Raw genomic sequence first — 16202 nt, forward strand, 5'->3', positions numbered from 1 at the left:
CAAGACTTCTCTGGGAGCTCTGAAATAATTTATTATGGTGACTGCGCACTGAGCAAATGATAAATGCCCACACTTTCTGGGGGTTATTTTTGTCTATGAACTGAAGTGAATCCCTTAAGACTAAAAATTGCTTTTGTCCTAATAAGCAGGGGCTCAAAGAAACCAAGAAGAGATGAAATCTTGGCTCACATCTAATAGTAGTTCTCAGAAGACTGGGGATACATACTACAATTAATTTCTTATCTAGAAAGTTTAGGAGAATTAATTTGTTTAAGAAGAGACAAAGTTCCCATATTGGTACACTGACCTATGAAGTGGGGGACGTTATGATAGAAAAGATCAACAGAAACCCCTGAAATGGGCTCCCCTGCTCCACCAATAAGATGATGAACCAAAACAATATCTCATTTCTGGGAATATTCTAAAGATTAGTGTCACTATCAAAATTTCAAGAAATGAAATCGTGGCTATGCTTACCACATATTATTGAACACGCCTATTTGGTTGGTACAAAAGCCGGATGTATCATGGAGAATAATAGTAAACTATAGCAAACTTAATCATGTGGTGATTATATTTGCAGCTGTATTATCATTCCATTTCAATCAGTGAGGAAAATCAGAAGCAGTTCGCATTTACATGGCAGGGACTACAGTATACAGTTACTATTTGGTCCAGGTGCTATGTCAACTCCCCTACTCTATGTTATAATATAATCTAGATGGACCTCGATCACCTTATTTCACTAAACATCTTACTCGCCTACTACATAAAGGTGGCATTGCTAACTGTGTCTGGTAAGTAGGAAGCAGCAAGCACTCTAGATATCTTAATAAGACATATGCATTCTAGAAAGCAGGAATGAAAACTGTAAAATTTCAGGGTCCAAAATATGAGTGGTCCAGTAGGCATAATGTGACCTCCTTTCTGAAGTAAGGGGCAAGTTGCTACACCTTACACAAAACTCATCACTTAGAAAAAGGTATATACTTAGGACCAGTTAGGATTTTGCAGGCAATGCATACATTTGAGTATGATCCTATTACCTATGTATTGGTAATTTATAAGGTTACAGGTTTTGAGAGGGAAAACCATAGCAAGAATGGGCTCTGTAGCAAGTCTAGATTGCAAATGCAGGCTGTTCTGCTATCTGGGCCTCATAATACAGGACACATGAATAAAGGAAGTATTTGTGGCAGACAGAGATGCTCTTTGAGCCTATGGCAAATTCAATAGGAAAATCAACAGCACAGATACCCAGGGTTCTGGAATAAGGCCATGTCCTTCTTTACTGACAACTATTTTCCATTTGAAAAGCAGCTCCTGGCTTGCTACCAGACACTAAATACTTGACCATGGAAAGTAAAATGACTATGCAATCTGAACTTCCCATTATATCTGAAGTACTATTTGATCCACAGAAATTAACATTGGACATAAACAATAATTTTATACTATAATTGAAGTAGCATACACAAGTCCAGTCCTAAGCATATTCAATCAACTGCAGAAGCTCAGACTCAGTATTGTACCTGCTTCTACTGCTTTGCCATCTTTCCCTCATTCACATCTATGGCTTCATGGAGAGTTCAAAATGACTAGCTAATTGTGGAAGCAAAAGCATGGACCTGATTTATGGATAGATCTCCATGCTTTGCTGGCACCAGCTGAAGAAGGACGGACTTTGCAAAACAATCACACTCAGTGGTGACCCTGAAAGACAGTATGATGGAGTTATTATCACTCCATGATAGTACAACAGCTGATGGCACTTCATGTGTCTCCTGAGATAAGAATATGTATTTTTCAACTAATGAAGGACAAGAATGAGTGGTGAGGGACAAAGCACGTAGGCTGTGCTGAATATCTCTCATATGAAACTGCAGATCAACTTTTCCCCTTCTGAATTTCCATCTCTACCCAGGGAGACTGATTAGTGTGGTTATGTCACAAGCTTCTCCAACATTCAGCTGAGTAAGGCCAGTAGGAACCACAGGCAGATCAGAACTAGAGGGAGGTCAATGTGTTGATTCCCATGGCTCTTTTCTTGTGAGTTCACTTTAAACTAGCTGTGTCTCTTGACTCAACATCACTATTTATTTCAAGGTAACTATTTCTACATGATTCTCCCCTTTCATGATCTGGGAACTAGTCCCTCCCTTGTCCTTTTAGGCCTGTGGGTGATTACAGTACTGTTCTACCCAACTCTGAGTTAACACACAACCCTCGTGTTCCGATCCATCCTACCTACACCTTTGTAAATAGAATCTTCGTTTTAAGAAATCCTCGAAAATTTTCCAATTTGAGAGTACCATCTGTTTCCTATTGGGAAATACACCTCATGCAGTCATCTTTCCTCTCAGCTACACACTGTTTACTATTTAGAGCTCATGCATTTGCAAGTGACAAAAATATTCCAGCTAACCTTGCTTAAGCTAAAAAGCATTGGAAGTTATTAGCTTGCATCAATAGAAAGCCCAAGGGATAGCAATTCTGTCTTCAGGCATGGTTGAATCCAAGAGCTCGCATGATATTGACAGGGCTCTCTCCTCTTGGCTCTACTTTGTGTTCCTTTTTAGGCAAGTCCTTTCTACATGGTGACAAATATGGACACTGGCAGTTCTGGTTTATAGTGGCTTCACAGGTTGCAATCCCAGAAAAAAGAGCATGAGAGATAGTGCAAGTGTCCTAACACCTGTCGTGATGTGATTCCAATGGTGAACTGCTGGGTGTAGCTGAGGTTGCTTCCCTGGCTGTCTCATTGGCAGTCACATAAGAATAAATGAACAAATCCACTGCAGTTTGACTGAGGAGTGGCTGTGAATAGAAAAGAACATTGCCTGGCTCAGAGGAGTACAATGTCTCAATCCTCAATTAGAGCTCATTCTCTTTGAAGTAGTATAGACTTGAAAACAAGGAAGGATGCTGATAATAGAGTGAGTGGGGCAAACTAAAGGCCAGCTTCTGTTTTGACTGGAATGCTCTTCTTGCTAGAATGTGGCATCACTTGTCTGCCTCAGAAGAGAAGCTGATTCAGCAAATCCATTTGGAATGGCCTCTCAGCCTCCATCTGATTGCCAAGTTCAATAATATTGTAAAGAACGATTCCCTTGGGTAAACAGTGAAGTAGATTTGTTCTAAGGACTTTATAAAAGGCAAAAGAAGTCTTTTGGCAATGTTGCATTTCTTCTTTGGCAACCCATGCTGCAGATATGACTTGGAGCCGTTTGTATGAACCATTGGCATGAAGAGGACTGGAAGGGAGCAAAGCTTGTCTAGGATGGAGCGTGTACCCCACCCTCTGTAATACAGAATAGATAACACAGCTGGATTATAGCAGCAGAGGGAACAGACAGGTAGGATGGAGTGAGCTCCTGAAGGGAATAGTCCCCATTAACGTAATTAGTAGAGCCATGGAAAACCTTGGGGGGTTTCTTATTAAAGTACAACGTGAGAGTGGCAGGCATGGAAAATAGCTTTGGCCATGGTGTTAACAGACTGGCAGCAAAGAGGTTATTACTGTCCAAAAAAGGAGTGCTGGGGTCTAGACATGGGAATAAACAGTTTATTGGAGAGAAAGTAAGACAGAGAGGTAAAGAAATTGCTCTATGCTGAAAACAAAATAATATGTGCTAAGTAATAGCAGACAGAATTCATTTGCCTCTAAAATTCTTGTTTGCACACATCAAGCCAGGAATCAAAGTCCTATAGAAAGACACATTGCATCTTTCATAGAACATGTAACATTTTGTGACTGGAGCTTTTGGCATCCTTTACTCAACAGATTTTTGTTAAATTCTTTATTGACTACTATGTATTTAGTACCTACTAGGACAGGTAGTGTAATAATACCATAGAAAAATATGGGTTTTGGTGTCTGGTAAGATGGGTTTTAAATACCTATTCTGTCACTTACTAGCTTTGTGCTTTGGGCCAAATATCTGAACTTCCTGTGTTAAAGGCAGAACACAGTTGCTACCTCATAGGATTGCTGTGGATATTAAATTAGATAGTGCATACAAAGTGGCTGGTACAATAATCACTCAACAAATGGTTGTTGATATTATTACTGATTCCTTAATGAAAAAGGAACTGTTAGAACCAGAATGGCATCATAGTTAGTTGCCATGTATATCAATGTTTAGTCCCACTTCTCTTTCCCCACAACCATAAATTATTTGAACAAACTGAGCCTGTTAAGGTTCAACACTTTTTACTTTCGTAGCCTTGTTGGGAAAGGAGTTTGTGGCTTCTCCGTGGTGTAGCTTAATCCCCCATTGGGATCAAAAGGTGGTATATACTTTGTCAATCTGGCTCACAGACTTCACCAGAGGAGACATAGACTACCTCTGCTAAGAAAAATAGCTGTAGTCTGAAATTTCTGGTTGCCAGCATGGGTGTGTTCCTATTCATCCCAATAGCTCAATATTTTCATTGTGTATTTAAATGTCAGTGTAGCTTAACCTCTTGGATCTCCCCTCATTTTGCCACTAGATAAGCCACTGGTGCAGAACTTGTTGTTGTTTACTGCTGTTGTTGTTATATTAGCAGATGAGAGGGGCACATTTAAATGGCATATTTGTGCCCTTATTTTAATGGAGTGAGTTAGCTAGGAGGATGGTGCTACAGCAACTGGTTACACAAGTGTGCCGGCAGGAGAAAACTTCTGAGTTAGGGGAAAGTGTCTCTTTTTTTAACTTTTATGCACACTATTTAAAACATGGTTACAGCAAATTGTTTCCCCCTTTGCTATTGGTATCTCAAGATAGTTTTTCAGTTTAAAATTTGACTTATTGAAATCACATTTTGAAAGTTGGAACTTAGAATTGAATATAAGAAAATGCTTTTCTTGATCATTTTTTAATCAGGGAAAGTATATGGTGGCTGCTGTTCATGGATTATTCATTTTGGAAATTATCTGTTTGCTTTTTGCTCTTTCTAATTCAGAACTATGTATCCTGCTTTCATTTTCTTCTCAGTTACTTTGTACCTACAACTTCTTCTGATTTTCCTAGGTACGTAAAAGAGAAATCTTGAGATGTGCATCAGAGCAACACCAAACAGGAACACAATTATATAAAGCAGAAGGACCTCATTAAAATTATATTGTTGTTTTTTAAGTTACTTAAAAATCAATAATGACCTTTTAAAACTCAGAACATTTTTTGGTTTTAATTAATACTTTTATGTCTTTGTTTAAAACCTCCATGCTGGACATTTTCAGGTTGCAGTGAAGAGAGGCATGCTCAGGGTATCAAAGGTCACAGTGTTTATGGGCAAAAGATGTCGAAGCAAACGCAAAATCACTAGAGTTCTTGTGACCTGATTCTTGGTCAGATTTCAAGAGCTGGTGCCTGTAAATCTTCCACCACTGTGGTGTCTCAGATACTCCATCTCTATTTCTATTGCTTCTCCTTCTCCTGCCATTAAGGACCAACTGACCCTGTGAAACTCAAACTTTGTGAGTTTAATCCTGTGAAGACAGACTGTAGGACGGAAACTGCAAGAGGAGATATGGTTTGATGCCCTTTGTGAACACCACTTTTGCATCAAAAAACCTGGTTCACCTGTGACTCAGGTGCCATTCTTTGGTCCAATCAGCTGTGGCCAGAAGAGCAGGATTACGTACGTAAGGCATGAGATCACATGCCTGAAGGGCCATCTGGTACAACTTATGGTGTCTTATGCCTATTATCTCTTTCTTAGCAAAGGACATGGTCATGGCAAATGTTCAAAGCAAGATAAAGTCCTCTTCAGTGTATGTCATAACTCGAAATGCAGAATCTAGAAACTTCCAAGAACTTAAAACACATACCCTACTTCACACCCATTAGATGACTGCTGTTAAAAAACCAGAAAATAACAAGTGTTGGCAAGGATGTGGAGAAACTGGAACCATTGTGCACTGTTGTTGGGAATGTAAAATGGTGCAGGTCCTGTAGAAAACAATGTGGTGGTTCCTCAAAAAATTAAAACTAGAACTGCCCTATGATTCAGCAGTTCCACTTCTGGGTATATATACAAGAGAACTGAAAACAGAAGCTCAGAGATATCTGTGCACTCATGTTCATTGCAACACTATTCCACTATGCACTTCCACTAAAAGGTGGAAGAAACCCAAGTGTTCATCAATGGCTCAGTAGATAAGCAATAGAATATTATTCAGCCTCAAAAATAAAGGGAGTTCTGACACATGCTACAACATGGATGAAACTTGAGGATATTATGATAAGTGAAATAAGCCAGCCACCAGAGGACAGTGTTGTTCCATTCCACTTCTATGAGCTACCTACAGTAGTCAGATTCATAGACAGAGATAGTAGGATGGTGGTTGCCAGGGTCTGGTGGAAGGGAAAAGAATGAAGAGCTATTATTTCATGGTTGCAGAATTTCAGCTTCACAAGATGAAAAGATTTCTGGAGATGTATGGTGGTGATGGTTGAACAACAATGGATATGTAGTTAATGCCACTGAACTATGCGCCTGAAAATAGTTAAGATGATAAATTTTATGTAAAAAATTTTTGAAATGGCAAAATACCCCCCACACATCCATAAGACACGGAATCACACATGTGCACGTGCACATGTGTGCATGCGTGTGCACACACACACACACACAATCACACCTATGGAAGAGTTAGCTCGGAGTAGTGGTAACGTGGGCAGACCAGTCTATAATCAGGCTGCCTGGGCTCAAATACTGCCTCTAGCATCTGACAGCTGTATGACCCTCGACGACTTAACCTCTCTGGCTTCAGTTTCTTCGTCTGTGAAACAAGGATAATAACACGATTTAACTCATAAGGTAAATCATGAGGATTACTTGAATTAATACAGCATTTAGAATAATCTCAGGAACATGCCATGTGTTCAGGAAATGATAGGTCTTCTTACTATTTGGGTATGCATAAAATGTGATACTTTATTGAATATATCAAAGATGGGTGACTTTGGCAAGTGCAAATTCTTTTACAATCTGAAATAAGGAATTTCTAATAGAAGGTACTAATATCCTAAATGTGAAAGAACAAAAGCTCTTTGTTTTGGAAACATAATGGTTTTGTTTCTTTAGGTCAGAGATGTCCACGAATAAACCCACATATTGTATTCTAAGTAAACATTGTCTTTTGCTTGTAATTATTTTCAGTGTTGCCATTCTCTTAAAGAAAATGTATTTCTACGTTGGATATTTTGCTTCCTCAGTTTCAGACAATAGAATTTTTGCTAGCTTTTCTCTCTCAGTTATTCTGGGTTTGTATTTATTGTAGAATGATTTAGTGAGCTTCTGAAACATGGATGGGCATATCTAATTTTGCAAACCAGACTAGGCTAGACACAGAGGGATCATATTTGCATAATGGCCACAGTACAGCTAAACTTAAAGCATTTTCCTTTGTATAACAATGACATTCAAATCATTATGCTGCTCAGAAAATAGCAGTAAACTAACCCAGTCAGGTGTCCTAGTTTAATACAACACACTGTGGTCCTTTTCTCCCTCAACATACCTAATGAGTATTCTGTTTTTCCAGTTTTTCATGTCACAATCCACATAGGGCATTTCAAATGATTATGTGTGTGTGTGTGTGTGTGTGTGTGCTAGTTTGTGTATAGGAGAGTCTTGTTTGAAACAAAATAATCTGTTTTCCTGATTTGTTTTTATTTCTATTGCAATTATTTTCTCAATCTGTATTCTTTTTTAAAATTTAATTTAATTAATTAATTTTTTTATACAGCAGGTTCTTATTAGTTATCTATTCTATACATATTAGTGTATACATATCAGTCCCAATCTCCCAATTCATCCCACCACCACCCCCTCCCCCCGATGCTTTCCCCCCTTGGTGTCCATACGTTTGTTCTCTACATCTGTGTCCCTATTTCTGCCTTGCAAACTGGTTCATCTGTACCATTTTTCTAGGTTCCACATATATACATTAATATATGATATTTGTTTTTTTCTTTCTGACTTACTTCACTCTGTATGACAGTCTCTAGGTCCATCCACGTCTCTACAAATGACCCAATTTCATTCCTTTTTATGGCTGAGTAATATTCCATTGTATATATGTATCACATCTTCTTTATCCATTCATCTGTCAATGGGCATTTAGGTTGCTTCCATGAACTGACTATTGTAAATAGAGCTGCAATGAACATTGGGGTGCATGTGTCTTTTTGAATTATGGTTTTTCTCATGGTATATGCCGAGTAGTGGGATTGCTGGGTCATATGGTAGTTCTATTTTGAGTTTTTTAAGGAACCTCCATACAGTTCTCCATAGTGGCTGTATCACTTTACATTCCCAACAACAGTGCAAGAGGGTTCCCTTTTCTCCACACCCCCTCCAGCATTTGTTGTTTGTAGATTTTCCGATGATGCCCATTCTAATTGGTGTGAGGTGACACCTCACTGTAGTTTTGTCTCAATCTGTATTTTTATTGATGCCTTTAAATGATTTTTTAAAGCTTAGTAAATATGCATATATGACCAATAACAACAGCAATTTGTGTCAGTGTATACTATGGTTTTAGAATAAGTGTCATGCGATTTCAAATTTTTCATTTTAATTAGATATATTGAGAATACAGATATTGTTCTGGCTACCACAATGTCTTGTTTTTCAATGGTATATGGAAAAATCTAAAATTACAGATTTTTGTTGTATTCTTTTTTTCTCTTGGATGATAGTTATGAGCATGAAATTTGGCATCATATAGACCCAGGCCACTTGCTTGGCTATCTGCTATGTTTTTGAATTTGGGGAAATGAGTCTTTCTAACCCTCAGTTTTCCTATTTATAAAGTAGGGTAATAATACCTATCTCTTAGTGTGGTTATTAGGATTAAATGTGAAATCATAGAATATGGCTTCCTTCTCAGGCTGGCTCCTCATCATAGTGGCGAGATGGCTAGAAGCAGCTCCAGACTTACATCTGACTGGTTAAATAACTATAAAAAAGAGGGCTACAAAAGGCAAAGGACCAATATTCATTTGATTGTCTCAGATAACAGGTACAGTCCAATCTTTATGGCCAGAAGAAAGGCATATATGAAATGGTGAGTCTCATGCCAACTATTTTTTTTCAGTTTTTTTTCTTTTAAGCTGCACTGAAGTATAATCTACATGTGATAAAATTCACCCATTCTATCATACCATTTGATGAGCTTTGATAAATGTATACTATTGTGGAACCGCCCACCACCAGATCAAGGTATAAAACATTTTCATCACCTCAACAAGTTCCTCTATGCCTCTTACAGTCAAGTCCCTAGCCTCAGCTCCTGTCCATCAATGATATATTTTTTGTCACTATTGTTTTGTCATTTTCTAGAATTTCATGAATTCGATAATTTCATCAATTCGATTATTTCATGATTTCTGATGAATTGAATCAAACAGTTTTTTATGTCTCCTTTCTTTCATTTAGCATTCTAAATGCTTTTCAGATTAATCCATGCTGCTGCCTATGTAAGTAATTTCTTTCTTTTCACATCTGGGTGGTAATCCATTCTATGGATATGGCACTATTTGCTTTTCCATCACTATTTGACCAATTTGGGTTGTTTTCAGTGTGTAGCTACTATGAATAAAGCTGGTATGATTGTCTATGACAAGCCTTGATATAGATGTATGGTTTTGTTTTGTTTTTTTTGGCAGGGGGGGAAAACCTAGGAGTGGGACTTTTACTTTTACTTTTCATGTAATATGTATTTAATTTTATGTGAAATTGCTGGACTGTTTTCCAAAGTTGTTGCACTATTTTTTCCTTCTAACCAGTGATATGTGAGAATTTCAGTTGCTGCACATCTTTGCCCATAGTACTTGGTATTGTCAATCTTTTAAATTTCAGCTATTGTACTGTGTGTTCTATATCTAGCTGTGGTTCTCATCACATTTCCCTAATGACTAGTGATGCTAAGCATCTTATAATGTATTTATTTGGTGAAATTTCCTTTTAAATCTTTTCCTCTTTTAAAGAGCGTGTCGTATGTCTTTCAGTTATTAACTTTTAAATATTCTCTCTATATTCAGAATGCAAACTCTTTATCAGATACAGGTTTTGCAAATATTTTCTCCATGTCTGTGGTTTGTCTTTTCATCTTAATGATACTTCTTGAAGAGGAAAAATATTTAATTTAATGATATGTTATCATTTAAAAAAACATTTCATACTTTTTATATTCTATCAAATCTTTTCCTACTTCCAGGTCACGAAGATTTGTTTTCTATATTTTATTTTGGAAGTTTAAAAATTTTATCCATTATGTTTACATCTATAATCCATTTTGAGTTATACGTATATGATGTATGATAAAGACGAAGGTTCATTTTTTTGCTTATAGCAATCTAGTGTTCCAACACCATCCAACTCCAGGTTTCTTTTGATTAGTATTAATATGTACATCTTATTATGTCTTTTTCTTATTTGTAAGTGTGTTTCCTGTAGGAAGCATATAGTTGGTTTTGTTTATGTATAATTTGACAATCTCTATCTTTTAATTGTTGCTTTTATATCATTTATATTTATATTTGGTCTAATTCTTCCCCTCTTCTTGGCAGTATATCACCTATCATATTTTGAAGGCAGCAATTATTAAAACTTCACATTATGATTATTTCTCCTTATTCTGATTCTAGGCTACAGAGGCAAATTTATACTTAGAATTTTTCATTCTATTGGTTTTCTGAAGGACTATAATGCAACCAGTAAGAACCACTGTAGTCTGCCTAAGAGTTATATTTCTAATTGTTAATCCATTCATTGATATTCCTGGTTACACAGCTGTCTTTGTAACCAGAGTTGGCCCCAGGAAACTATTCCCTTTGAGTGTGCTGATATTCTTCAGAACTGAGGTTCATGCCTTTAAACATGATGATCCCACTGAGGTCCTACCACCCTTTGAGGCCCTGGATGGGTGTTCTGCCTTTCCAAATAACTCTCTCCATTTTTGCTCTAACTGAAAAACAAAGTCTGGCTTTAAATGAATGTTTCTTAAAGAGTAGTCTATGGAGCATTTCCATAAGAATCATCTGGGATAATTGAATTTATCTGTATTTTGACAAGCTCTCTAGGTAGTTTTTGTGCACACTCAAGTTTGAAAACCATCATTCTATATTATGAACTTTTTGATAACTAAAGCTATTTAGCATGCATCCTCTTATTTATATTTATATTTAGAAATTTTACAAGTGTGTCACTATATTAAAATCTTACAGAGATGATAAACATAGGCAAAATAGATGTTAAAGCATTGAAATTTAAAATAAATTAAAATGGAGGTTCTAATATTTTATACCTATCTTCCAATGGTCATTTGTATCCACTCACTTTGCAGACCCCTGTTCTAAACCTTGGAGGAGCTGGGTTGGCTGAGGTCTATTTTCAATAATTTTATAAAAAAGAACCAACACAAACGCTCCAAATAAATTATTGGAGTGTTGATTCTCAACCATGATAATACCCAGCCTACACCCCAGACTAATTAAATATGAATCTAGGACGGGACTCGGGCATAAGTTTCTTTGGTTTTTTTTTTTTTTTTTTTGCGGTACGCCAGCCTCTCACTGTTGTGGCCTCTCCCGTTGCGGAGCACAGGCTCCGGACGCGCAGGATCAGCGGCCATGGCTCACGGGCCCAGCCGCTCTGCGGCATGTGGGATCTTTCCGGACCGGGGCACGAACCCGTGTCTCCTGAATCAGCAGGCGGACTCTCAACCACTGCACCACCAGGGAAGCGTAGGCATAAATGTTTTTAAAGGTTCCTACATCATCCCCATGTGCAAAAGGTTGCAGATGATGCTATTAGAACAATGCTTCTTAAACTTTAGCATGCATGGGAATCACCTGGAGAGCTTGTTAAAGTATGAATTCTTTGGCTCTACTTGCAGATAGGTCTAGGTGGGGCTGATTTTTGTGTTTTTAACAAGTTCCCAGGTGAAGCTGATGTTATTGGTCCGTGGGCTACACTCAGTTAAACTGTATTATAGTGATGGTACAGCCTCTCTACACTTTCAGACAGGTCTTCACCTCTGATAATGTCATCTAATTTTAGTAATTAAAAACTTAGATTCAGGGCTTCCCTGGTGGCGCAGTGGTTGAGAGTCCACCTGCCGATGCAGGGGACACGGGTTCGTGCCCCGGTCTGGGAAGATCCCACATGCCACGGAGCAGCTGGGCCCGTGAGCCATGGCCGCTGAGCCATGGCCGCTGAGCCTGCGCATCTGGAGCCTGTGCTCCGTAACGGGAGAGGCCACAACAGTGAGAGGCCCGTGTACTGCAAAAAAAAAAAAAAAACACCAAAAAACCCAAAAAACTTAGATTCAGCCTTTGCCTACATTAATGAATTGTTCTTTTGAGAAGAAAATATTACTTAAAAACAGTTTAATCATAGGCTCTATCTTACATATTTGAGAAAGACCAATTATCACTAACTGTATACTAGGTCATCCTCACCATATATTCTGTGACCTAAATTAGCATCATGACCATATCATCTTGGCCATATGATGACCAGGACACATCAACACGTTTGTTAGCCTACCTTTTCTCCTTTACTGAAATTTTTGTTTAATATCATATATTCTTGATATAAATGGGGCCTGATTCCTATGATTAAAGGTCCTTCATTTTCCTGGATTTAGTCTTTCTGGACTTCATTGTACCATTTCTCAAATTGCAAAAATAGTCATAGAGGGGAAATAGGAGTGAGGAGACTCAGTTCTAGGCTCACTTTGCCATTAATTCTCTGTGTAAATCTTAAAAAGCTCATTTTAAACTTATTGAGCCTCATTTTCTTCATCTATAAAATAAGGAGTTGGACAAAATGAATATTTCTAAGTTCTTTTCCAGTTCTAAAATTGTCTTCTCTATAATTTTGTGATATACCAGACCCAGAGCAAAAAGGTATTTATTCTGTGATTATATGTTGGTTCAATAATTCAGTACATTAAAAAGAAGTAGTTAAAATGCCTAGCTTTCTGGAGCTTTAGCTTTTCAGCTTTTAGGGCAGAACAAATGCCATTAAAATGGGTATAGTTCCATAGTGGCTTTGCTTGATCCAGCTGTGGCTAGGAAACCTCTCCACAGAATCTACTTGAAATGATAAAAATCATGAGTTTCAGCCTTCCTTGGCAAAACAAAAGGACTCTGTTGTGCTGGTAGAAATTGTGTTCTTCTGTAAAATAGTCTATGTGACAAATAAAGTAACTTGATGACATTATTGCCAGATTCAAAAAAAATAAGATTAGTGATTTTTAATAAGGGTACAAACTGGAACTTCTAATCTGTTAGCTCCATATGGCTGTTGGGTATTTGACAGTAACCTATGGCAAGGGAGAATTTAAAAGGTGGGATTTAGTTTATCACTGATTTTAAGGATTAACAACCTAGTAACACGGTGATTGGAGAAAAATTAGAAACATTTTAGATTTTTTTTTAAAAGTAGATTATAGAACTCACTCTTAATTACTCAATAATTCCACGTCTGGATATATTTCCTAAGGAAATCATTAGAAGCATGGTAAAAACTGCATTCATGAAGACGTTGAAGTAGGTTTATATACACATACAATAGGAAAATACTGGATGCAGCCTGATGTCCAATAATAGAGCAGTTAAGTGAATTATTTCATCCATAGGATTGAAAAATATGAAGACGTAAACCAAATTGTAATAATTATACAAAAACACTGAAAAATAGTTTTAATATGTTAACTGATGAAACCCAAGTTCAGAATATGTACTATAATAATGATACAAAATCATGATGTAGAATAGACAGAGACCATACAATTTACAATAGTTATATAAGGATTATGGGTGCCTTTTCCCTTTACTATTCTTACTTTCCATAATGTTTATGTGTTACCTTTATATCACAGGGGCTAAGAGTACAAACTTTGCAGCCATATGCCTGTGTTCAAACCTGGCTCCACTTCTCAACACCTGGGTGAATCTCAGTTTGCTCATTTATAAAATGGGTATAATTTTAGCAACTTCTTCATAGGTTGTCAAGATTTAATGAATTACATATAAAATCTCTTAGATCAGAGGATATGGCATCTGGCAAGCTTTAGGTAAGTGTTTGCCATTTATCATTGTTGAAAATAATGTGTCTTGTTTCATCTATAATATTGATATCTATTGATAGAAATATCCAGATTTTCTTTCTAAATGAAATGAGTATAAAGTTCATTTCTCCAGGAGACCTTCAAGATGGCGGACGAGTAAGACGCGGAGATCACCTTCCTCCCCACAAATACATCAGAAATACATCTACATGAGGAACAACTCCTACAGAACACCTACTGAATGCTGGAAGAAGACCTCAGACCCCCCCAAAAGGTAAGAAACTCCCCACATATCTGGGTAGGGCAAAAGAAAAAAGGAAAAACAGAGACAAAAGGATAGGGATGGGACCTGCACCAGTGGGAGGGAGCCGTGAAGGAGGAAAGGTTTCCACACACTAGGAAGGCCCTTCCCGGGCGGAGACTGCGGGTGGCGGAGGGGGGAAGCTTCAGAGCTGCTGAGGAGAGCGCAGCCACAGGGGTGTGGAGGGCAAAGCGGAGAGATTCCCGCACAGAGGATCGGTGCCGACCGACACTCACCAGCCCGAGAGGCTTGTCTGCTCACCCGCCGGGGCGGGCGGGGCTGGGAGCTGAGGCTCGGGCTTCGGTCGGAGCGCAGAGAGAGGACTGGGGTTGGCAGCGTGAACACAGCCTGAAGGGGTTAGTGCACTACGGCTAGCCGGGAGGGAGTCCGGGGAAAAGTCTGGAGCTGCCGAAGAGTCAAGAGACTTTTTCTTCCCTCTTTGTTTCCTGGTGCGCGAGAAGAGGGGATTAAGAGCGCTGTTTAAAGGAGCCGTGGCTATCAGCGCGGACCTCAGAGACAGGCATGAGAGGCTAAGGCTGCTGCTGCCGCCACCAAGAAGCCTGTGTGTGAGCACAGGTGACTCTCCACACCTCCCCTCCCGGGAGCCTGTGCAGTCCACCACTGCCAGGGTCCTGGGATCCAGGGACAACTTCCCCAGGAGAACGCACGGCGCGCCTCAGGCTGGTGCAACGTCACGCCGGCCTCTGCCGCTGCAGGCTCGCCTTGCATCCATGCGGCCTGAGTGAGCCAGAGCCCCGCCCCCCGAATCAGCTGCTCCTTTAACCCCGTCCTGTCTGAGCGAAGAACAGATGCCCTCCGCCTACCTACACACAGAGGCAGGGCCAAATCCAAAGCTGAACCCCGGGAGCTGTGCAAATAAAGAAGAGAAAGGGAAATCTCTCCCAGCAGCCTCAGGAGCAGCAGATTAAATGTCCACAATCAACATGATGTGCCCTGTATATGTGGAATACCTGAATACACAACAAATCATCCCAAAATTGAGGCGGTGGACTTTGGGAGCAACTGTAGACTTGGGGTTTGCTTTCAGTATCTAAATTGTCTCTGGTTTTATGTTTATCTTAGTTTTTAGTATTTAGAGTTTATTATCATTGGTAGATTTGTTTATTGATTTGGTTGTTCTCTTCCTTTTTTTATATATATAGATATATTTTTTTCCCTTTTTCTCTTTTTGTGAGTGTGTATGTGTATGCTTCTTTGTGTGATTTTGTCTGTATAGCTTTGCTTTTACCATTTGTCCTAGGGTTCTGTCTGTCCATTTTTGTTTTTTGTTTTTGTATACTTTTTAGAGCTTGTTATCATTGGTAGATTTTCTTGGTTTGGTTGCTCTCTTCTTTCTTCCTTTTTTTTATTACTTTTAATTTGTTTTCTTTTTAACAAATTAAAAAAAATTATTTTAATAACTTTATTTTCCTTTCTTTCTTCCTTCCTTCCTTCCTTTCTTTCTCTCTCTCTTTCCTTCCTCCCTTCCTTGCTCCCTCCCTTCCTCCCTCCCTCCTTTCTTTCTTTCTTTCTTTCTTCCTTTCTTTCTCCCTTTCCTTCTGAGCTGTGTGGCTGACAGGGTCTTGGTGCTCCAGCTGGGAGTCAGGCCTGTGCCCTGAGGTGGGAGAGCAGAGTTCAGGACATTGGTTCACCAGAAACCTCCTGGCTCCATGTAATATCAAACGGCAAAACCTCTCCTAGAGCTCTCCATCTCAACACGAAGACTCAGCTCCACTCAACGACCAGCAAGCTACAGTGGTGGACACCCAATGCCAAGCAACTAGAAAGACAGGAACACAACACCACCCATTAGCAGAGATGCTGCCT

The sequence above is a fragment of the Mesoplodon densirostris genome, chromosome 1 (genome assembly GCF_025265405.1).
Source record: "Mesoplodon densirostris isolate mMesDen1 chromosome 1, mMesDen1 primary haplotype, whole genome shotgun sequence".
Lineage (NCBI taxonomy): Eukaryota > Metazoa > Chordata > Mammalia > Artiodactyla > Ziphiidae > Mesoplodon > Mesoplodon densirostris.